Source organism: Sphaerodactylus townsendi, linkage group LG17 (genome assembly GCF_021028975.2).
Source record: "Sphaerodactylus townsendi isolate TG3544 linkage group LG17, MPM_Stown_v2.3, whole genome shotgun sequence".
In the NCBI taxonomy this organism is placed as follows: Eukaryota; Metazoa; Chordata; class Lepidosauria; order Squamata; family Sphaerodactylidae; genus Sphaerodactylus; species Sphaerodactylus townsendi.
Genome location: NC_059441.1, coordinates 15,257,939 through 15,268,802, shown reverse-complemented (window position 1 = coordinate 15,268,802; position 10,864 = coordinate 15,257,939).

Sequence of the window (10,864 nt, the reverse complement as noted above, 5' to 3'; positions counted from 1 at the left end):
TTAAATAATCCATTCGTAGCTGGAGGTATTAGGCAAAAATAGTCACTGCAGGATGGCATTTGGAAAACAGCAGGAGAGAAATAGCATTCCAGGTTCTCCATCTGTCTGGCCTTCGGGCTGTTCTGGCTTTTTGAAAAATTGCTGATGTTTTCTTTAATTACCGCATTTAGAAATGCAGGTTATTACCAATCCTACCCTACTTAGAAGAGAAGAAGAGTTGGATTTATATCCCCCCCTTTCTCTCCTATAGGAGACTCAAAGGGGCTTACAAACTCCTTTCCCTTTCCCCCTCACAACAAACACCCTGTGAAGTGGGGAAGGCTGAGTGAGCGCCGAAGAACTGTGACTAGCCCAATGTCACCCAGCTGGCATGTGCTAGAGTGTACAGGCTAATCTGAATTCCCCAGATAAGCCTCCACAGCTCAGACGGCAGAGCAGGGAATCAAACCCGGTTCCTGCAGATCAGAGTACACCTTCTCTTAACCACTACGCCACTGCTGCTCTTACTTACGGGCAATTAAGGCAAGGCACCATCCACGGGTTCTTACTTGCTGTTTAGGATTTCAAATATGCCTGTCTTTAGCAGCTACAGTTTTGCAGATATACTGCACTGAGCTGTGGAGGATCCATTTAGCTATCCCTGGCTAATGGCTGTTGAAAACCTGCCACTGTTCCTCCATATTGCGTATCAGATGTTTACTGCCTATGCGCATGGAGGTTTGAAGGAGTTGTCCCATCTGATAAAATATTAGGCCTCTCTGCTGCGATGAATTCCTCATCCTCAAGCCGTCTAGAAGAAAAGTTTGGATTTATACCCCACACACACACACACACACACTGTAAGGAGACTCAAAGGGGCTTACAATCTTCTTTCCCTCCCCCCCCCTCCCCCAACAACAAACACCCTGTGAGGCAGGTGGGACTGAGAGAGCTCCAAAGAACTGTGACTAGCCCAAGGTCACCCAGCTGGCATGTGTTGGAGTGCACAAGCTAATCTAGTTCACCAGATAAGCCTCCACAGCCTCAAAGGGTGACCACAAACTCCTTCCTATCCCCACAATGGACATCTTATGAAGTAGGTGTGGCTGAGAGAGTTCTGAGAGAACTGTGACTAGGGAAACTGAATGGATGTGAGGAAGTCACCTTGAGTAATTATCTCGATTAAGATTGAAGAATTGTAATCTGAAGAAGAATCTATCAAAAACGGTTACAGTAGCGCAACCCGTTTATTATTGGATATTCAATTGACGGACTTGGCTCAGACTGGTCCGCATTGCCATATAGACTTACTTCTACTGACTGGAATGCAGTATATGCAGCTATTGATAAGTGATTGATTATCTTCAAAGAAGAGGTCCCGTCCAAGTACCTATACGGACGAAGACATAGGACCGAGTGAAGAAGACATCGTTTAGTCACCTGGACTATGTTGTAGGGTGATGTGATATGTGTAGTATTGTAAGAGTCTAGGCTCTGATGTTGTTTGCACTTTTCACTGGTTGCACTTTATGTATTGCACTTTATATGTGGGCTTAGCGCAATTGATATAGCAGCGGTTGATGCAGCGCATTTGTTGTTTGTAGAACTATGACTAGCCCAAGGTCACTCAGCAGGAACGTAGAGCGGGGAAACAAATCCGGCTCACCAGACAAGAGTTTGTTGCTCATGTGGAGGAGCGGGAAATCAACCCTCCTCCGCCTGCTCTTAACCACTACACCACTTTGGCTCTCCGAAGATGCGGGCCATCAGCCCACCGTGTGAAGTACATTACAGAAGTTTGCAGAAGTTTTTTTCTTTCGACTGCCACTCACGAGGAGTACCAGCTTTAGGAGAAGGCGAGAAAATCGTCCCGCATCTCCCAGTTATAATCTTCCAAAACATTGTGCCCCTTTTTTATCTCTCCTCGCGCACCAACATTTAAAATGTCCCCGATTCCCATTGAAGTTTAACGTGAAACTACAGCAGGACACATCGAAGAAAGACAGCAATTCAGTGCATCAAATCCCCACCGAACAAAGGACTTGAATGTGACGGTTAAAAATAAGAGCAACCGTCTGGCAGCCGGAGGAGCTTTTCCCAGAAAACCCGCCGCGTATTCCTGCAAACAATCCGACGTTTGTTTTTGGGAAGGAAAGATGAATCAGACAGGAAAGGTGACCCAGAGGGAGCCATCGGAACGGACCAGAGTGCACCATGCAAATGAATGAATCAAACGGAAGCAGAGGCCAGGGTTATAACTCGCCCATTCATGGATCCAAATCGAGGGATGAAAGCAACCAGGTCACAAAACGGCATGAAAGCGGTTGATACAGTCCGACGGGATTCCATGACTTCATTCTGGCTGCGGCCCACAAAACGGTCTGGGTTTTAGTCGATTGCCAGCTTGGGTCTCAACATAAGAACAAGCCAGCTGGATCAGACCAGAGTCCATCTAGTCCAGCTCTCTGCTACTCGCAGTGCCTTTGGGAGCTCACATGCAGGATGTGAAAGCAATGGCCTTCTGCGGCTGTTGCTCTCGAGCACCTGGTCTGTTAAGGCATTTGCAATCTCAGATCAAAGAGGATCAAGATTGGTAGCCATACATCGACTTCTCCATAAATCTGTCCAAGCCCCTTTTAAAGCTATCCAGGTTAGTGGCCATCACCCCCTCCTGTGGCAGCATATTCCAAACACCAATCACACGTTGCATGAAGAAGTGTTTCCTTTTATTAGTCCTAATTCTTCCCCCCAGCAGTTTCAATGAATGCCCCCTGGTTCTAGTATTGTGAGAAAGAGAGAAACATTTCTCTCTGTCGACATTTTCTACCCCATGCATAATTTTATAGACTTCAATCATATCCCCCCTCAGACGTCTCCTCTCCAAACTAAAGAGTCCCAAACGCTGCAGCCTCTCCTCATAGGGAAGGTGCCCCAGTCCCTCAATCATCCTCGTTGCCCTTCTCTGCACTTTTTCTATCTCCTCAATATCCTTTTTGAGATGCGGCGACCAGAACTGGACACAGGACTCCAAGTGCGGTCGCACCACAGCTTTATATCAACGTCTGCCGGATCACAATTGGCCCCTTCCGCACGTGCAGAATAATGAAGAGTTTGGATTTATACCCACCTGGTAAGGAGACTCAAGGTGGCTTCCAAGCTCCTTTCCCTTCCTCTCCCGACAACAGACACCTTGTGAGGCAGGTGGGGCTGAGAGAGTTCTGAGAGAACTGTGACTAGCCCAAGGTCACCCAGCAGAAATGTAGGAGTTCAGAGTAGGTGAACTGTTATCCGGAGAACCGGGTTTGATTCTCCACTCCTCCACATCAGCAGCAGACTCTTATCTGGTTAACTGGATTTGTTTTCCTCCTCCTACACATGAAGCCTGCTAGGGGACCTTGGACTAGTCAGTCCTCTCTGAACTCTCTCAGCCCCACCTACCTCACAAGGTGGCTTTTTTGGGAGGGAAGGGAAAGGAACTTGTAAGCCGCTTTCAGCCTCCTTACGGTTACGAAAAGTGGGTGTAAATCTAAATTCTTCTGCTTCTGCTTCTTCTAGTCCAGTGGTGGCGAACCTTTGGCACTCCAGATGTTATGGACTACCATTCCCATCAGCCCCCCACCAGCATGGCCAATTGGCAGGGGCTGATGGGAATTGTAGTCCATAACATCTGGGAGATATAAGTGCAAACGTGTTCTAATCACCTACACAGCAATGTTCTTCCGATAGCAATGAAGTCTATTTCAACCCGCACATGTAACAGATTAATTCTGCAACGGTCAATTGAGTGATCAGCAAAATGCAGCAGGTCAGAGGATCCAGCGTATTGTCCCAAATTCTATGTATGGCAGGTCTGCAGTTCTGGGATTGCATGTATGTGAGTTTTAATGTACTGCCAAGCTGCTTCCAACTTACAGCAACCCCGTGAATTAACGACCTCCAAAATACCCTATAATTAGCAGCCTCGTTCAAGCCGTGTTTCCTTGACTGAGTCAATCCATCTTCCTCTTTTCCTGCAACGTTCAACTTTTCCTAGCATTATTGTCTTTTCTAGTGAGTCTTGTCTTTAAATGGTGCTGGCTTTGCCAATAACAACCTCTATTAATAGACTCCATGACCTATTCTGCCCCCCAAATTTAATTTAGAAAAAGAAGATCACTAAGGTTTCCGCAGTCACAGCAATGGCCCCAGCTTGTGTGCCAGAGTTACTATAAAAGAAGTTTTCTTTCTGCCAAACATGTCCTAGGAAATGGCAGAAAAGCTCTGAAGCATGTGTAGAAAATCAGTCTCTTAACACGTCAGCCCAGAAGATCCGGCAAAAGCACTTTATCGTCATTTTTTCCTCTCTCTATCCATTCTAAGAGGCCATTTGGGTACTCAAAGCTTCTTTCTCACCTGCTAAGGACTTCCCACACCGTCCTGTTGACGGCAGGAGGCTCACAACTAATGAGGAAAAGGCCTTGTTGGTTGTTTACTCGCTACTCGAGGAGATAAACCCAACACTCTTTCCCCCTTTCCTTCTCGTCTGCCCCTGGAACGTGTTTTGAAGAACATCTCTCAGCAAGGGAGTGCCATAGAGAGGAAGTGTGTGAAAACGGCGGCTTCTCCGTCCCGCAGATGGGAGCCCAGCTGTTTGGCAAGAATCGAGTATTCTTAGCAGCTGCAAACTAAGAGCAGCTCCAACGACGACGCTGGAAGCAGTTTGTGTGGCATTTTCTTCTCCCTCTCCTGTGCCAGGGAAACGGCGAAGAGGCAGGAGTAGGAGACGGCAATCAAAATGTCAAAATTCTTGCATGCAGAGGGGAACGGCAGGAAACAGTGCAGGGGGCGGCAATGAGTGAGAGGACCTTTCGACCCTGGGTCACTATTATAAACATGGTATAGTTTGGGCAGGGACCAAGATGGCCTTGCCGTTGAGACATCTGTTTGGCAAGTCCAGTGAGATGTTTCCAGTGGAGTTGCAAACAAGTCAGGTCAGAGGCGGGATCCAGCAGGTTCTCACCAGTTCCCGAGAGTGGGTTACTAACTGGGTCCGCTTTTCCGTTAGAAATTCCACTAGGTCCAAAAATCATCAAGTCCTGTTGTTTCCTATGTGGCTGGTTAGCGGGTAAGCAGGATAACGATTATTCTCCCTGTTAGGCTGTTTTAAAACATGTTTTAGGAAATATAGGTAAAGTTCCTGGTTTAGGAAAGAAGTATCCTTTTGATTTCTAGAAAACAAAATTAAGTATTTGAAGAGTATTAAGTATTTGACAGGCAGTCAATTAGAGGAGAAACGTAGTTGTTTCTGTTGGCAGTAGGCGATAGGACTCTGCTATAATGAGTTTAAATTATGGACAGAAGATACCAGCTGGAAAATTAGGAACTGTTTTTTTTTTACAGTAAAGAGTTTTTTTACACGGTAACAGAGAAATTATTAATGCCAGCCCTGGAATTCCTGGCCGTGCTCCGTGGTGCCCCACCCAACCCATTGGCGCTGCACCACTGTTTGAATCCCACCACCATGGGAACCTGTTACTAAAATTTTTGGATCCCACCACTGAGTCAGGTGACCTGGTAACAGAGTCAAATGTTGAATCGACTGGTTGTTGTGGGTTTTCCGAGCTGTGTGGCCGTGGTCTGGCAGATCTTGTTCCTAACGTTTCACCTGTATCTGTGGCTGGCGTCTTCAGAGGTCTATATCACAGAGAAGTGTGTTACACACTGTGTCCAGTTCTGGACACAGTTTGTAACACACTTCTCTCTGTGATAGTTCTGGATAGTTCTGGATGCGGTGTGTAACACACTTCTTTCTGTGATACACCTCTGAAGATGCCAGCCACAGATGCAAGCCGAAAGCAACTTTAGTAACAAGATCTTACTTCAGATCCACAACCACCTAACCTAACAACCTGTTGAATCCCCCTGCAAGCGAAAGCCTTCGACAATACGTTGAATAGACCTTGTTTCCAACAGCTAAGATCCGATTAAGGAACGTGTGCATGTAGAAAAGAATCCATTTCTACTTTTTTTTTCTGGAGCTGCTACCATAGCATATCAACCGCAAGGTAAAGTTCTTTCTTTATGCACGCATGACTGAAAGCCGGCATAACCTAGCGGTTAGAGTGTTCGACTAGGATCTGGGAGAACCCAGTTTGAATCCCCAGGAAGTTTGCTAGGTGACCTTAGACCAGTCATATGCTCACAGTCTCACCTGCAGGCAAAGTTGAAGACATGTAAACAGCAAAACAGCATGTAAACAGCCCATTAACAAGATAAAACCACCCACAAAGCAGATCTATCAAAACAGTTTGCCGCCCTGAAAGAAAAGGCTCTGGCATGCCTTCCTGAATGCAGATAGCGAAGGCGCCTTCCACACCCACTCTGGAAAGCCATTCCAAAGGAGTGGACTGTCTACAGAAAAAGATTTCTACTGTCTGTTACCAAACAGGCAATCACAAGAAGGGAAAAGGCAGAGGTGGGATCCAGCAGGTTCTCACCGGTTCCCGAGAGTAGGTTACTAATTATTTGTGTGTGCGAGGGGGGGGGTTGCTTTTCAATGGGTGATTTTGCCATGTGATTTTTTGCGCCCAGATTCGCCCCTCCTTCTCAGCAGTAAGCGCCAGAACTTGAAGCAGTCTAGCAGGAGGTGCAAATCGGCGCTATGGCGTGGCGTGCCTCGCCTGCATGCATTCGTTTCCGCCCAAGGACCGAAGCGCCAGTGGCTGCACTCCCTTGCCACAGCCCTGCTCCAGGAATGCCCTGCCCGGAATGCCTGGCCACGCCCTGTCGTGCCGCTCAACAGCCCCATTGGCACTATGCCACAGTTTGAATCCCACCACCATGGGAACCTGCTACTAAAATTTTTGGATCCCACCACTGGAAAAAGGGAATGACGAAAAGTAACTGGAAAAGACAGATGGATCAGGTCCCCCCAAAAGGTCAAGAAAAAGAAAGAAACCCTGTATAAAAACAGACAGGTGTCTTTAATGAAGAAAAGAAAAACCCCTAAAAGGCTGATGCATGCCCTTCAAGCAAAGTATACAGATGTCAGGGACAAAATAGTGCAATAGGCTGATTCAATCTATCTCCCATAAATCCAATAACCACCAATTGCAAAGATAAGCAAAAGTGTGACATAGAAGCGCCAGATGTATACTATATAAACACACATGTATCATGTGCAATAGGTGAATAGATCTTTATACACATACACACAATGACCTATTTGTCTGTCATACATGAAATATAAAATGTGTATGTGTGTAAACAGCTATCAAGTCACATCTGATTTCTGGTGATTCCAGCAAGGGGTTTTCAAGGCAACCAAGAAGCAGAGGTGGTTTGCCATTGCCTTCCTCTGCAGAGCGTTCCTTGGTGGTCTCCCATCCAAGATTTATAGTGACCCCAGCAAGGGGCTTTCAATGCAAGCAAGAAGCAAAGGTGGTTTGCCGGTGCTTTTCTCTGCACAGCCTTCCTTGGTGGTCTACCATCCAAGGTTTACGTACTGACCCTGCTTAGTTTCTGAAATCTGATAAGATATGTATATGTATATCTGATAAGGGTGGGTTGGTGATAATTTCCTCACCTCCTCTTGGGTGAAGACAGATGCAAAGAATTCATTCAGCTTTTCTGCAATCTCCCTGTCATCTTTTAGCACACCCTTTGTTCCTTTGTCATCTAACGGGCCTACCGCTTCCCTTGCTGGCTTCCTGCTTTTGATGTACTTGAAGAACTGTTTGTTGCTGGTTTTGATGTTCACAGCCATGTGTTCCTCATAATCCTTTTTTGCCTTACAGCTAACTTGCTTCTCTTTTGCCACCATTTGGGTTCTCTCTGGGATTCGTTATGAGTTAAGTTGTACTTCCATTTTCTAAAAGACATCTTTTTTTACCTAATAATTTCCTCAACGTGCCTTGTTAACCATAGTGGCTTTCTTTTGGAGTGAAGGCTGCCTTTCTAACCTGCGGAACACATTCCAGCTGAGCTTTTGTGACTGTGTTTTAAATAACCTCCAAGCATCTTGGACATTTTGACTCTCTTGATTTTCCCTTTCCAGCTTCCTGCGCACTATCCCCTCATCTTTGAGAAATTTCCCTTTCTGAAGGCAAATGTAACTACATTAGTAGTTGTCCTTGTTAGCATGCAGAGATACTGAATCTGACAGCATTGGTGGTGGCTGTTCCCTATCGACTCAACAACACTGACTTCCCGCACCAGGTCCTGGGTCCCACATAGAATTAGATCTAGGATCACATCTCCCCTGGTTGGTTCTACAACCATCTGCTCTAAACCACAGTCATTTAGCATATCCAGGAATGTTCTCTCCTTACTATGGCCTGAACATGCATTTATCCAGTTTATATGGGGATCGTTAAAATGCGCCCATTACCACGACATTTTGCTTTTGTTGGCCTCTCTAATTCTTTTTTCCATCTCAGAATCCTCTTGTGCGCTTTGGTCAGGGGCGATAATATATTCTAATGTTAAACTATGCTTCACCCTGGTATTGATATCCACAGTGCTTCTGTAGGGGAATCCAGCTCCCCTGCATTGTCTATTTTATGTGACACTATGCTCTCTTTTGATGTAGAGGAGCCACTCCACCCCAATCGCCCTGTCCTATCCTTCCTGTAGGAGCCTGTAACCTGGGATAACAGCATCCCACTGGTTCTCCTCATTCCACCATGTCTCTGTGATGCCCACTATATCAATGTCCTCCTTCAAACTCTGTGCTCCAGCTCCCCCATTTTGGGTCGAGATGCTTCTACTATTAGCATAGAGACACTTTTATACTCTGTTTCTGTCCCTGACCTGGGAGTTTTGTGTTTTGCCCTCTAGCCTTTTGTAGCCACTATCACCTATCACATTGCTGTGCTCTTCACTTGCATGTGGATGATTTAACAAGCCTCCCTCTCTGCCTCCCTCCCCATGGACTCTGTATTCCGAACCAGAAGTCACCTCAGCTCCTGTCGGCTTTCCCCAGGGATCAGTTTAAAAGCTGTTCTGCCACCTTTTTAATGTTGGCCAGCAGCCTGGTTCCTCTTTGGTTAAGATGAAGCCGTCCCTTTGTACAGGCCTGCCTTATCCCAAAAGGTTCCCCAGTTCCTGACAAATCTGAAACCCTCTGCCTTGCACCACCTTCTCATCCACGCATTGAGACCCTGTATCTCCAGCACCTAGCTTCTAAGCCCTCTTGGCGTGGAACAGGTAGCATTTCAGAGAATGCCACCTTGAGGGGTCCTGGATTTTAACCTTTTTCCTAGCAGCCTAAATTTAGCTTCCAGAACCTCGGCTACATTTCCCAATGTCATTGGGTACCAATGTGGACCACAACTGCTGACTCCACCCCAGCACTGTCTAACAGCCTATCTAGGCGTGGCGTGACAGCGTCATAACCTTCGCACCAGGCAGGCAAGTCACCATGCGGTCATCACGCCTGTCACAAACCCAACTCTCTATATTCCCTGATGATCGAATCACCCACTACAAGGAGCCCCCACCTCCCGAGGGGGTATCCTCAGTCGCAGAGAGGATATCTGACCACCAACTAAGGGGGTCCCATCTAAGGAACATCTTCCCCCACACTTGACTGGCACCCTCTGTCACCCAGACTCTCATTCTCCATGACATCTGAAGAGATGTCACCTTGGGAAGTGGGACCCGGCTGCTGGGTCCCTGAAAGCCTTGTTTGTTGCCCTCTCTGCCTCTCAGCTTCTCAGGTCTGCCACCTTGGCTTCAAGAGAGCGGACACGTTCCTTGTATGCCAGGAGCTCATTGCCTTGAGGGCACACCACCACTTCTGGCCTAGTGGCAGATAGTCGCCACATGTGACACTCAGTGCAAACACTGGGGAAGCCCCCATCCCCCCTGCTGGCTTCCTGCCTTCATATCTGCTTTTGTTTATATATTTAGATATTAAACTTTTAGTCAGTGCCTTTGAGCTATCTGTACCTACTATCCCCTCAAAAAAATGTCCTTGATAATTAATTAATTAATTTATTTTTAAAAAAAGAAGAAGAAATTAGCAGCTGGTTCCAGAGACTGAACTAAAGACTGAATGACTCACCTCAGGAGCCCCTGACCTTTAGCAGCCCAGGACAAAGAGTGGCCTCTGTTAACCTGGTAAAGCCCACCTCCAGCAGTCTCAGCTCTTAGCAACCTTACAAAGGGAGAAAAGAAGCCCTGCAAACCCTGGTTAAAATACACTGTTTTAAAGATGTGTGGCTTTTGAGAAAAGCCCTCCAAAAGATGAACACCAGCAGGTCACTCTGCTCTTCCTGGCCAGTTGCCTTGTCCACTGCTGCTCCTTTCTGCTCCTTTCTGCTGGTTCCAGAGACTTCCAGAGGAAAATTCCAGAGGAAAATTCCTGCACCTGAACCAAGCTTCTTAGGAGGCGAATCCGAGGAACTAACAAAGATAGTGGTAGACAAGGAAGAAGTTCTGGCAGCCATTGATAAACTAAATGTTACAAATCCCCTGGCTAGATTGCATTCACCCAAGAGTTCTTAAAAGAGCTCAAGCATGGGAAATTGCTGATCTTCTCCCTTTAATATGCAACTTACATCAGCAGAAATCAGGCTCCATCCCTGAAGACTGGAAGATGGCCAATGTCACACCAATCTTTAGAAAGGATCTAGGGGACCCGGAAATTACAGGCCAGTGAACGACATCTGTTCCTGGTAAATTAGTAGAATCTGTCATTAAATATAAAATTATAAAACATGTAGAAAAGCAAGACCTGCTGAGAAAGAGTCAGCATGGCTTTTGCAGAGGCAAATCTGTCTTACAAACTTACTAGAGTTCTTTGAGGGAAGTAAACAGGCATGTGGATAAGAGGGAACCAGTGGACATTGTCTACTTGGATTTCAAAAAGGCTTTTGACAAAGTTCCTCACCAGAGACTATTG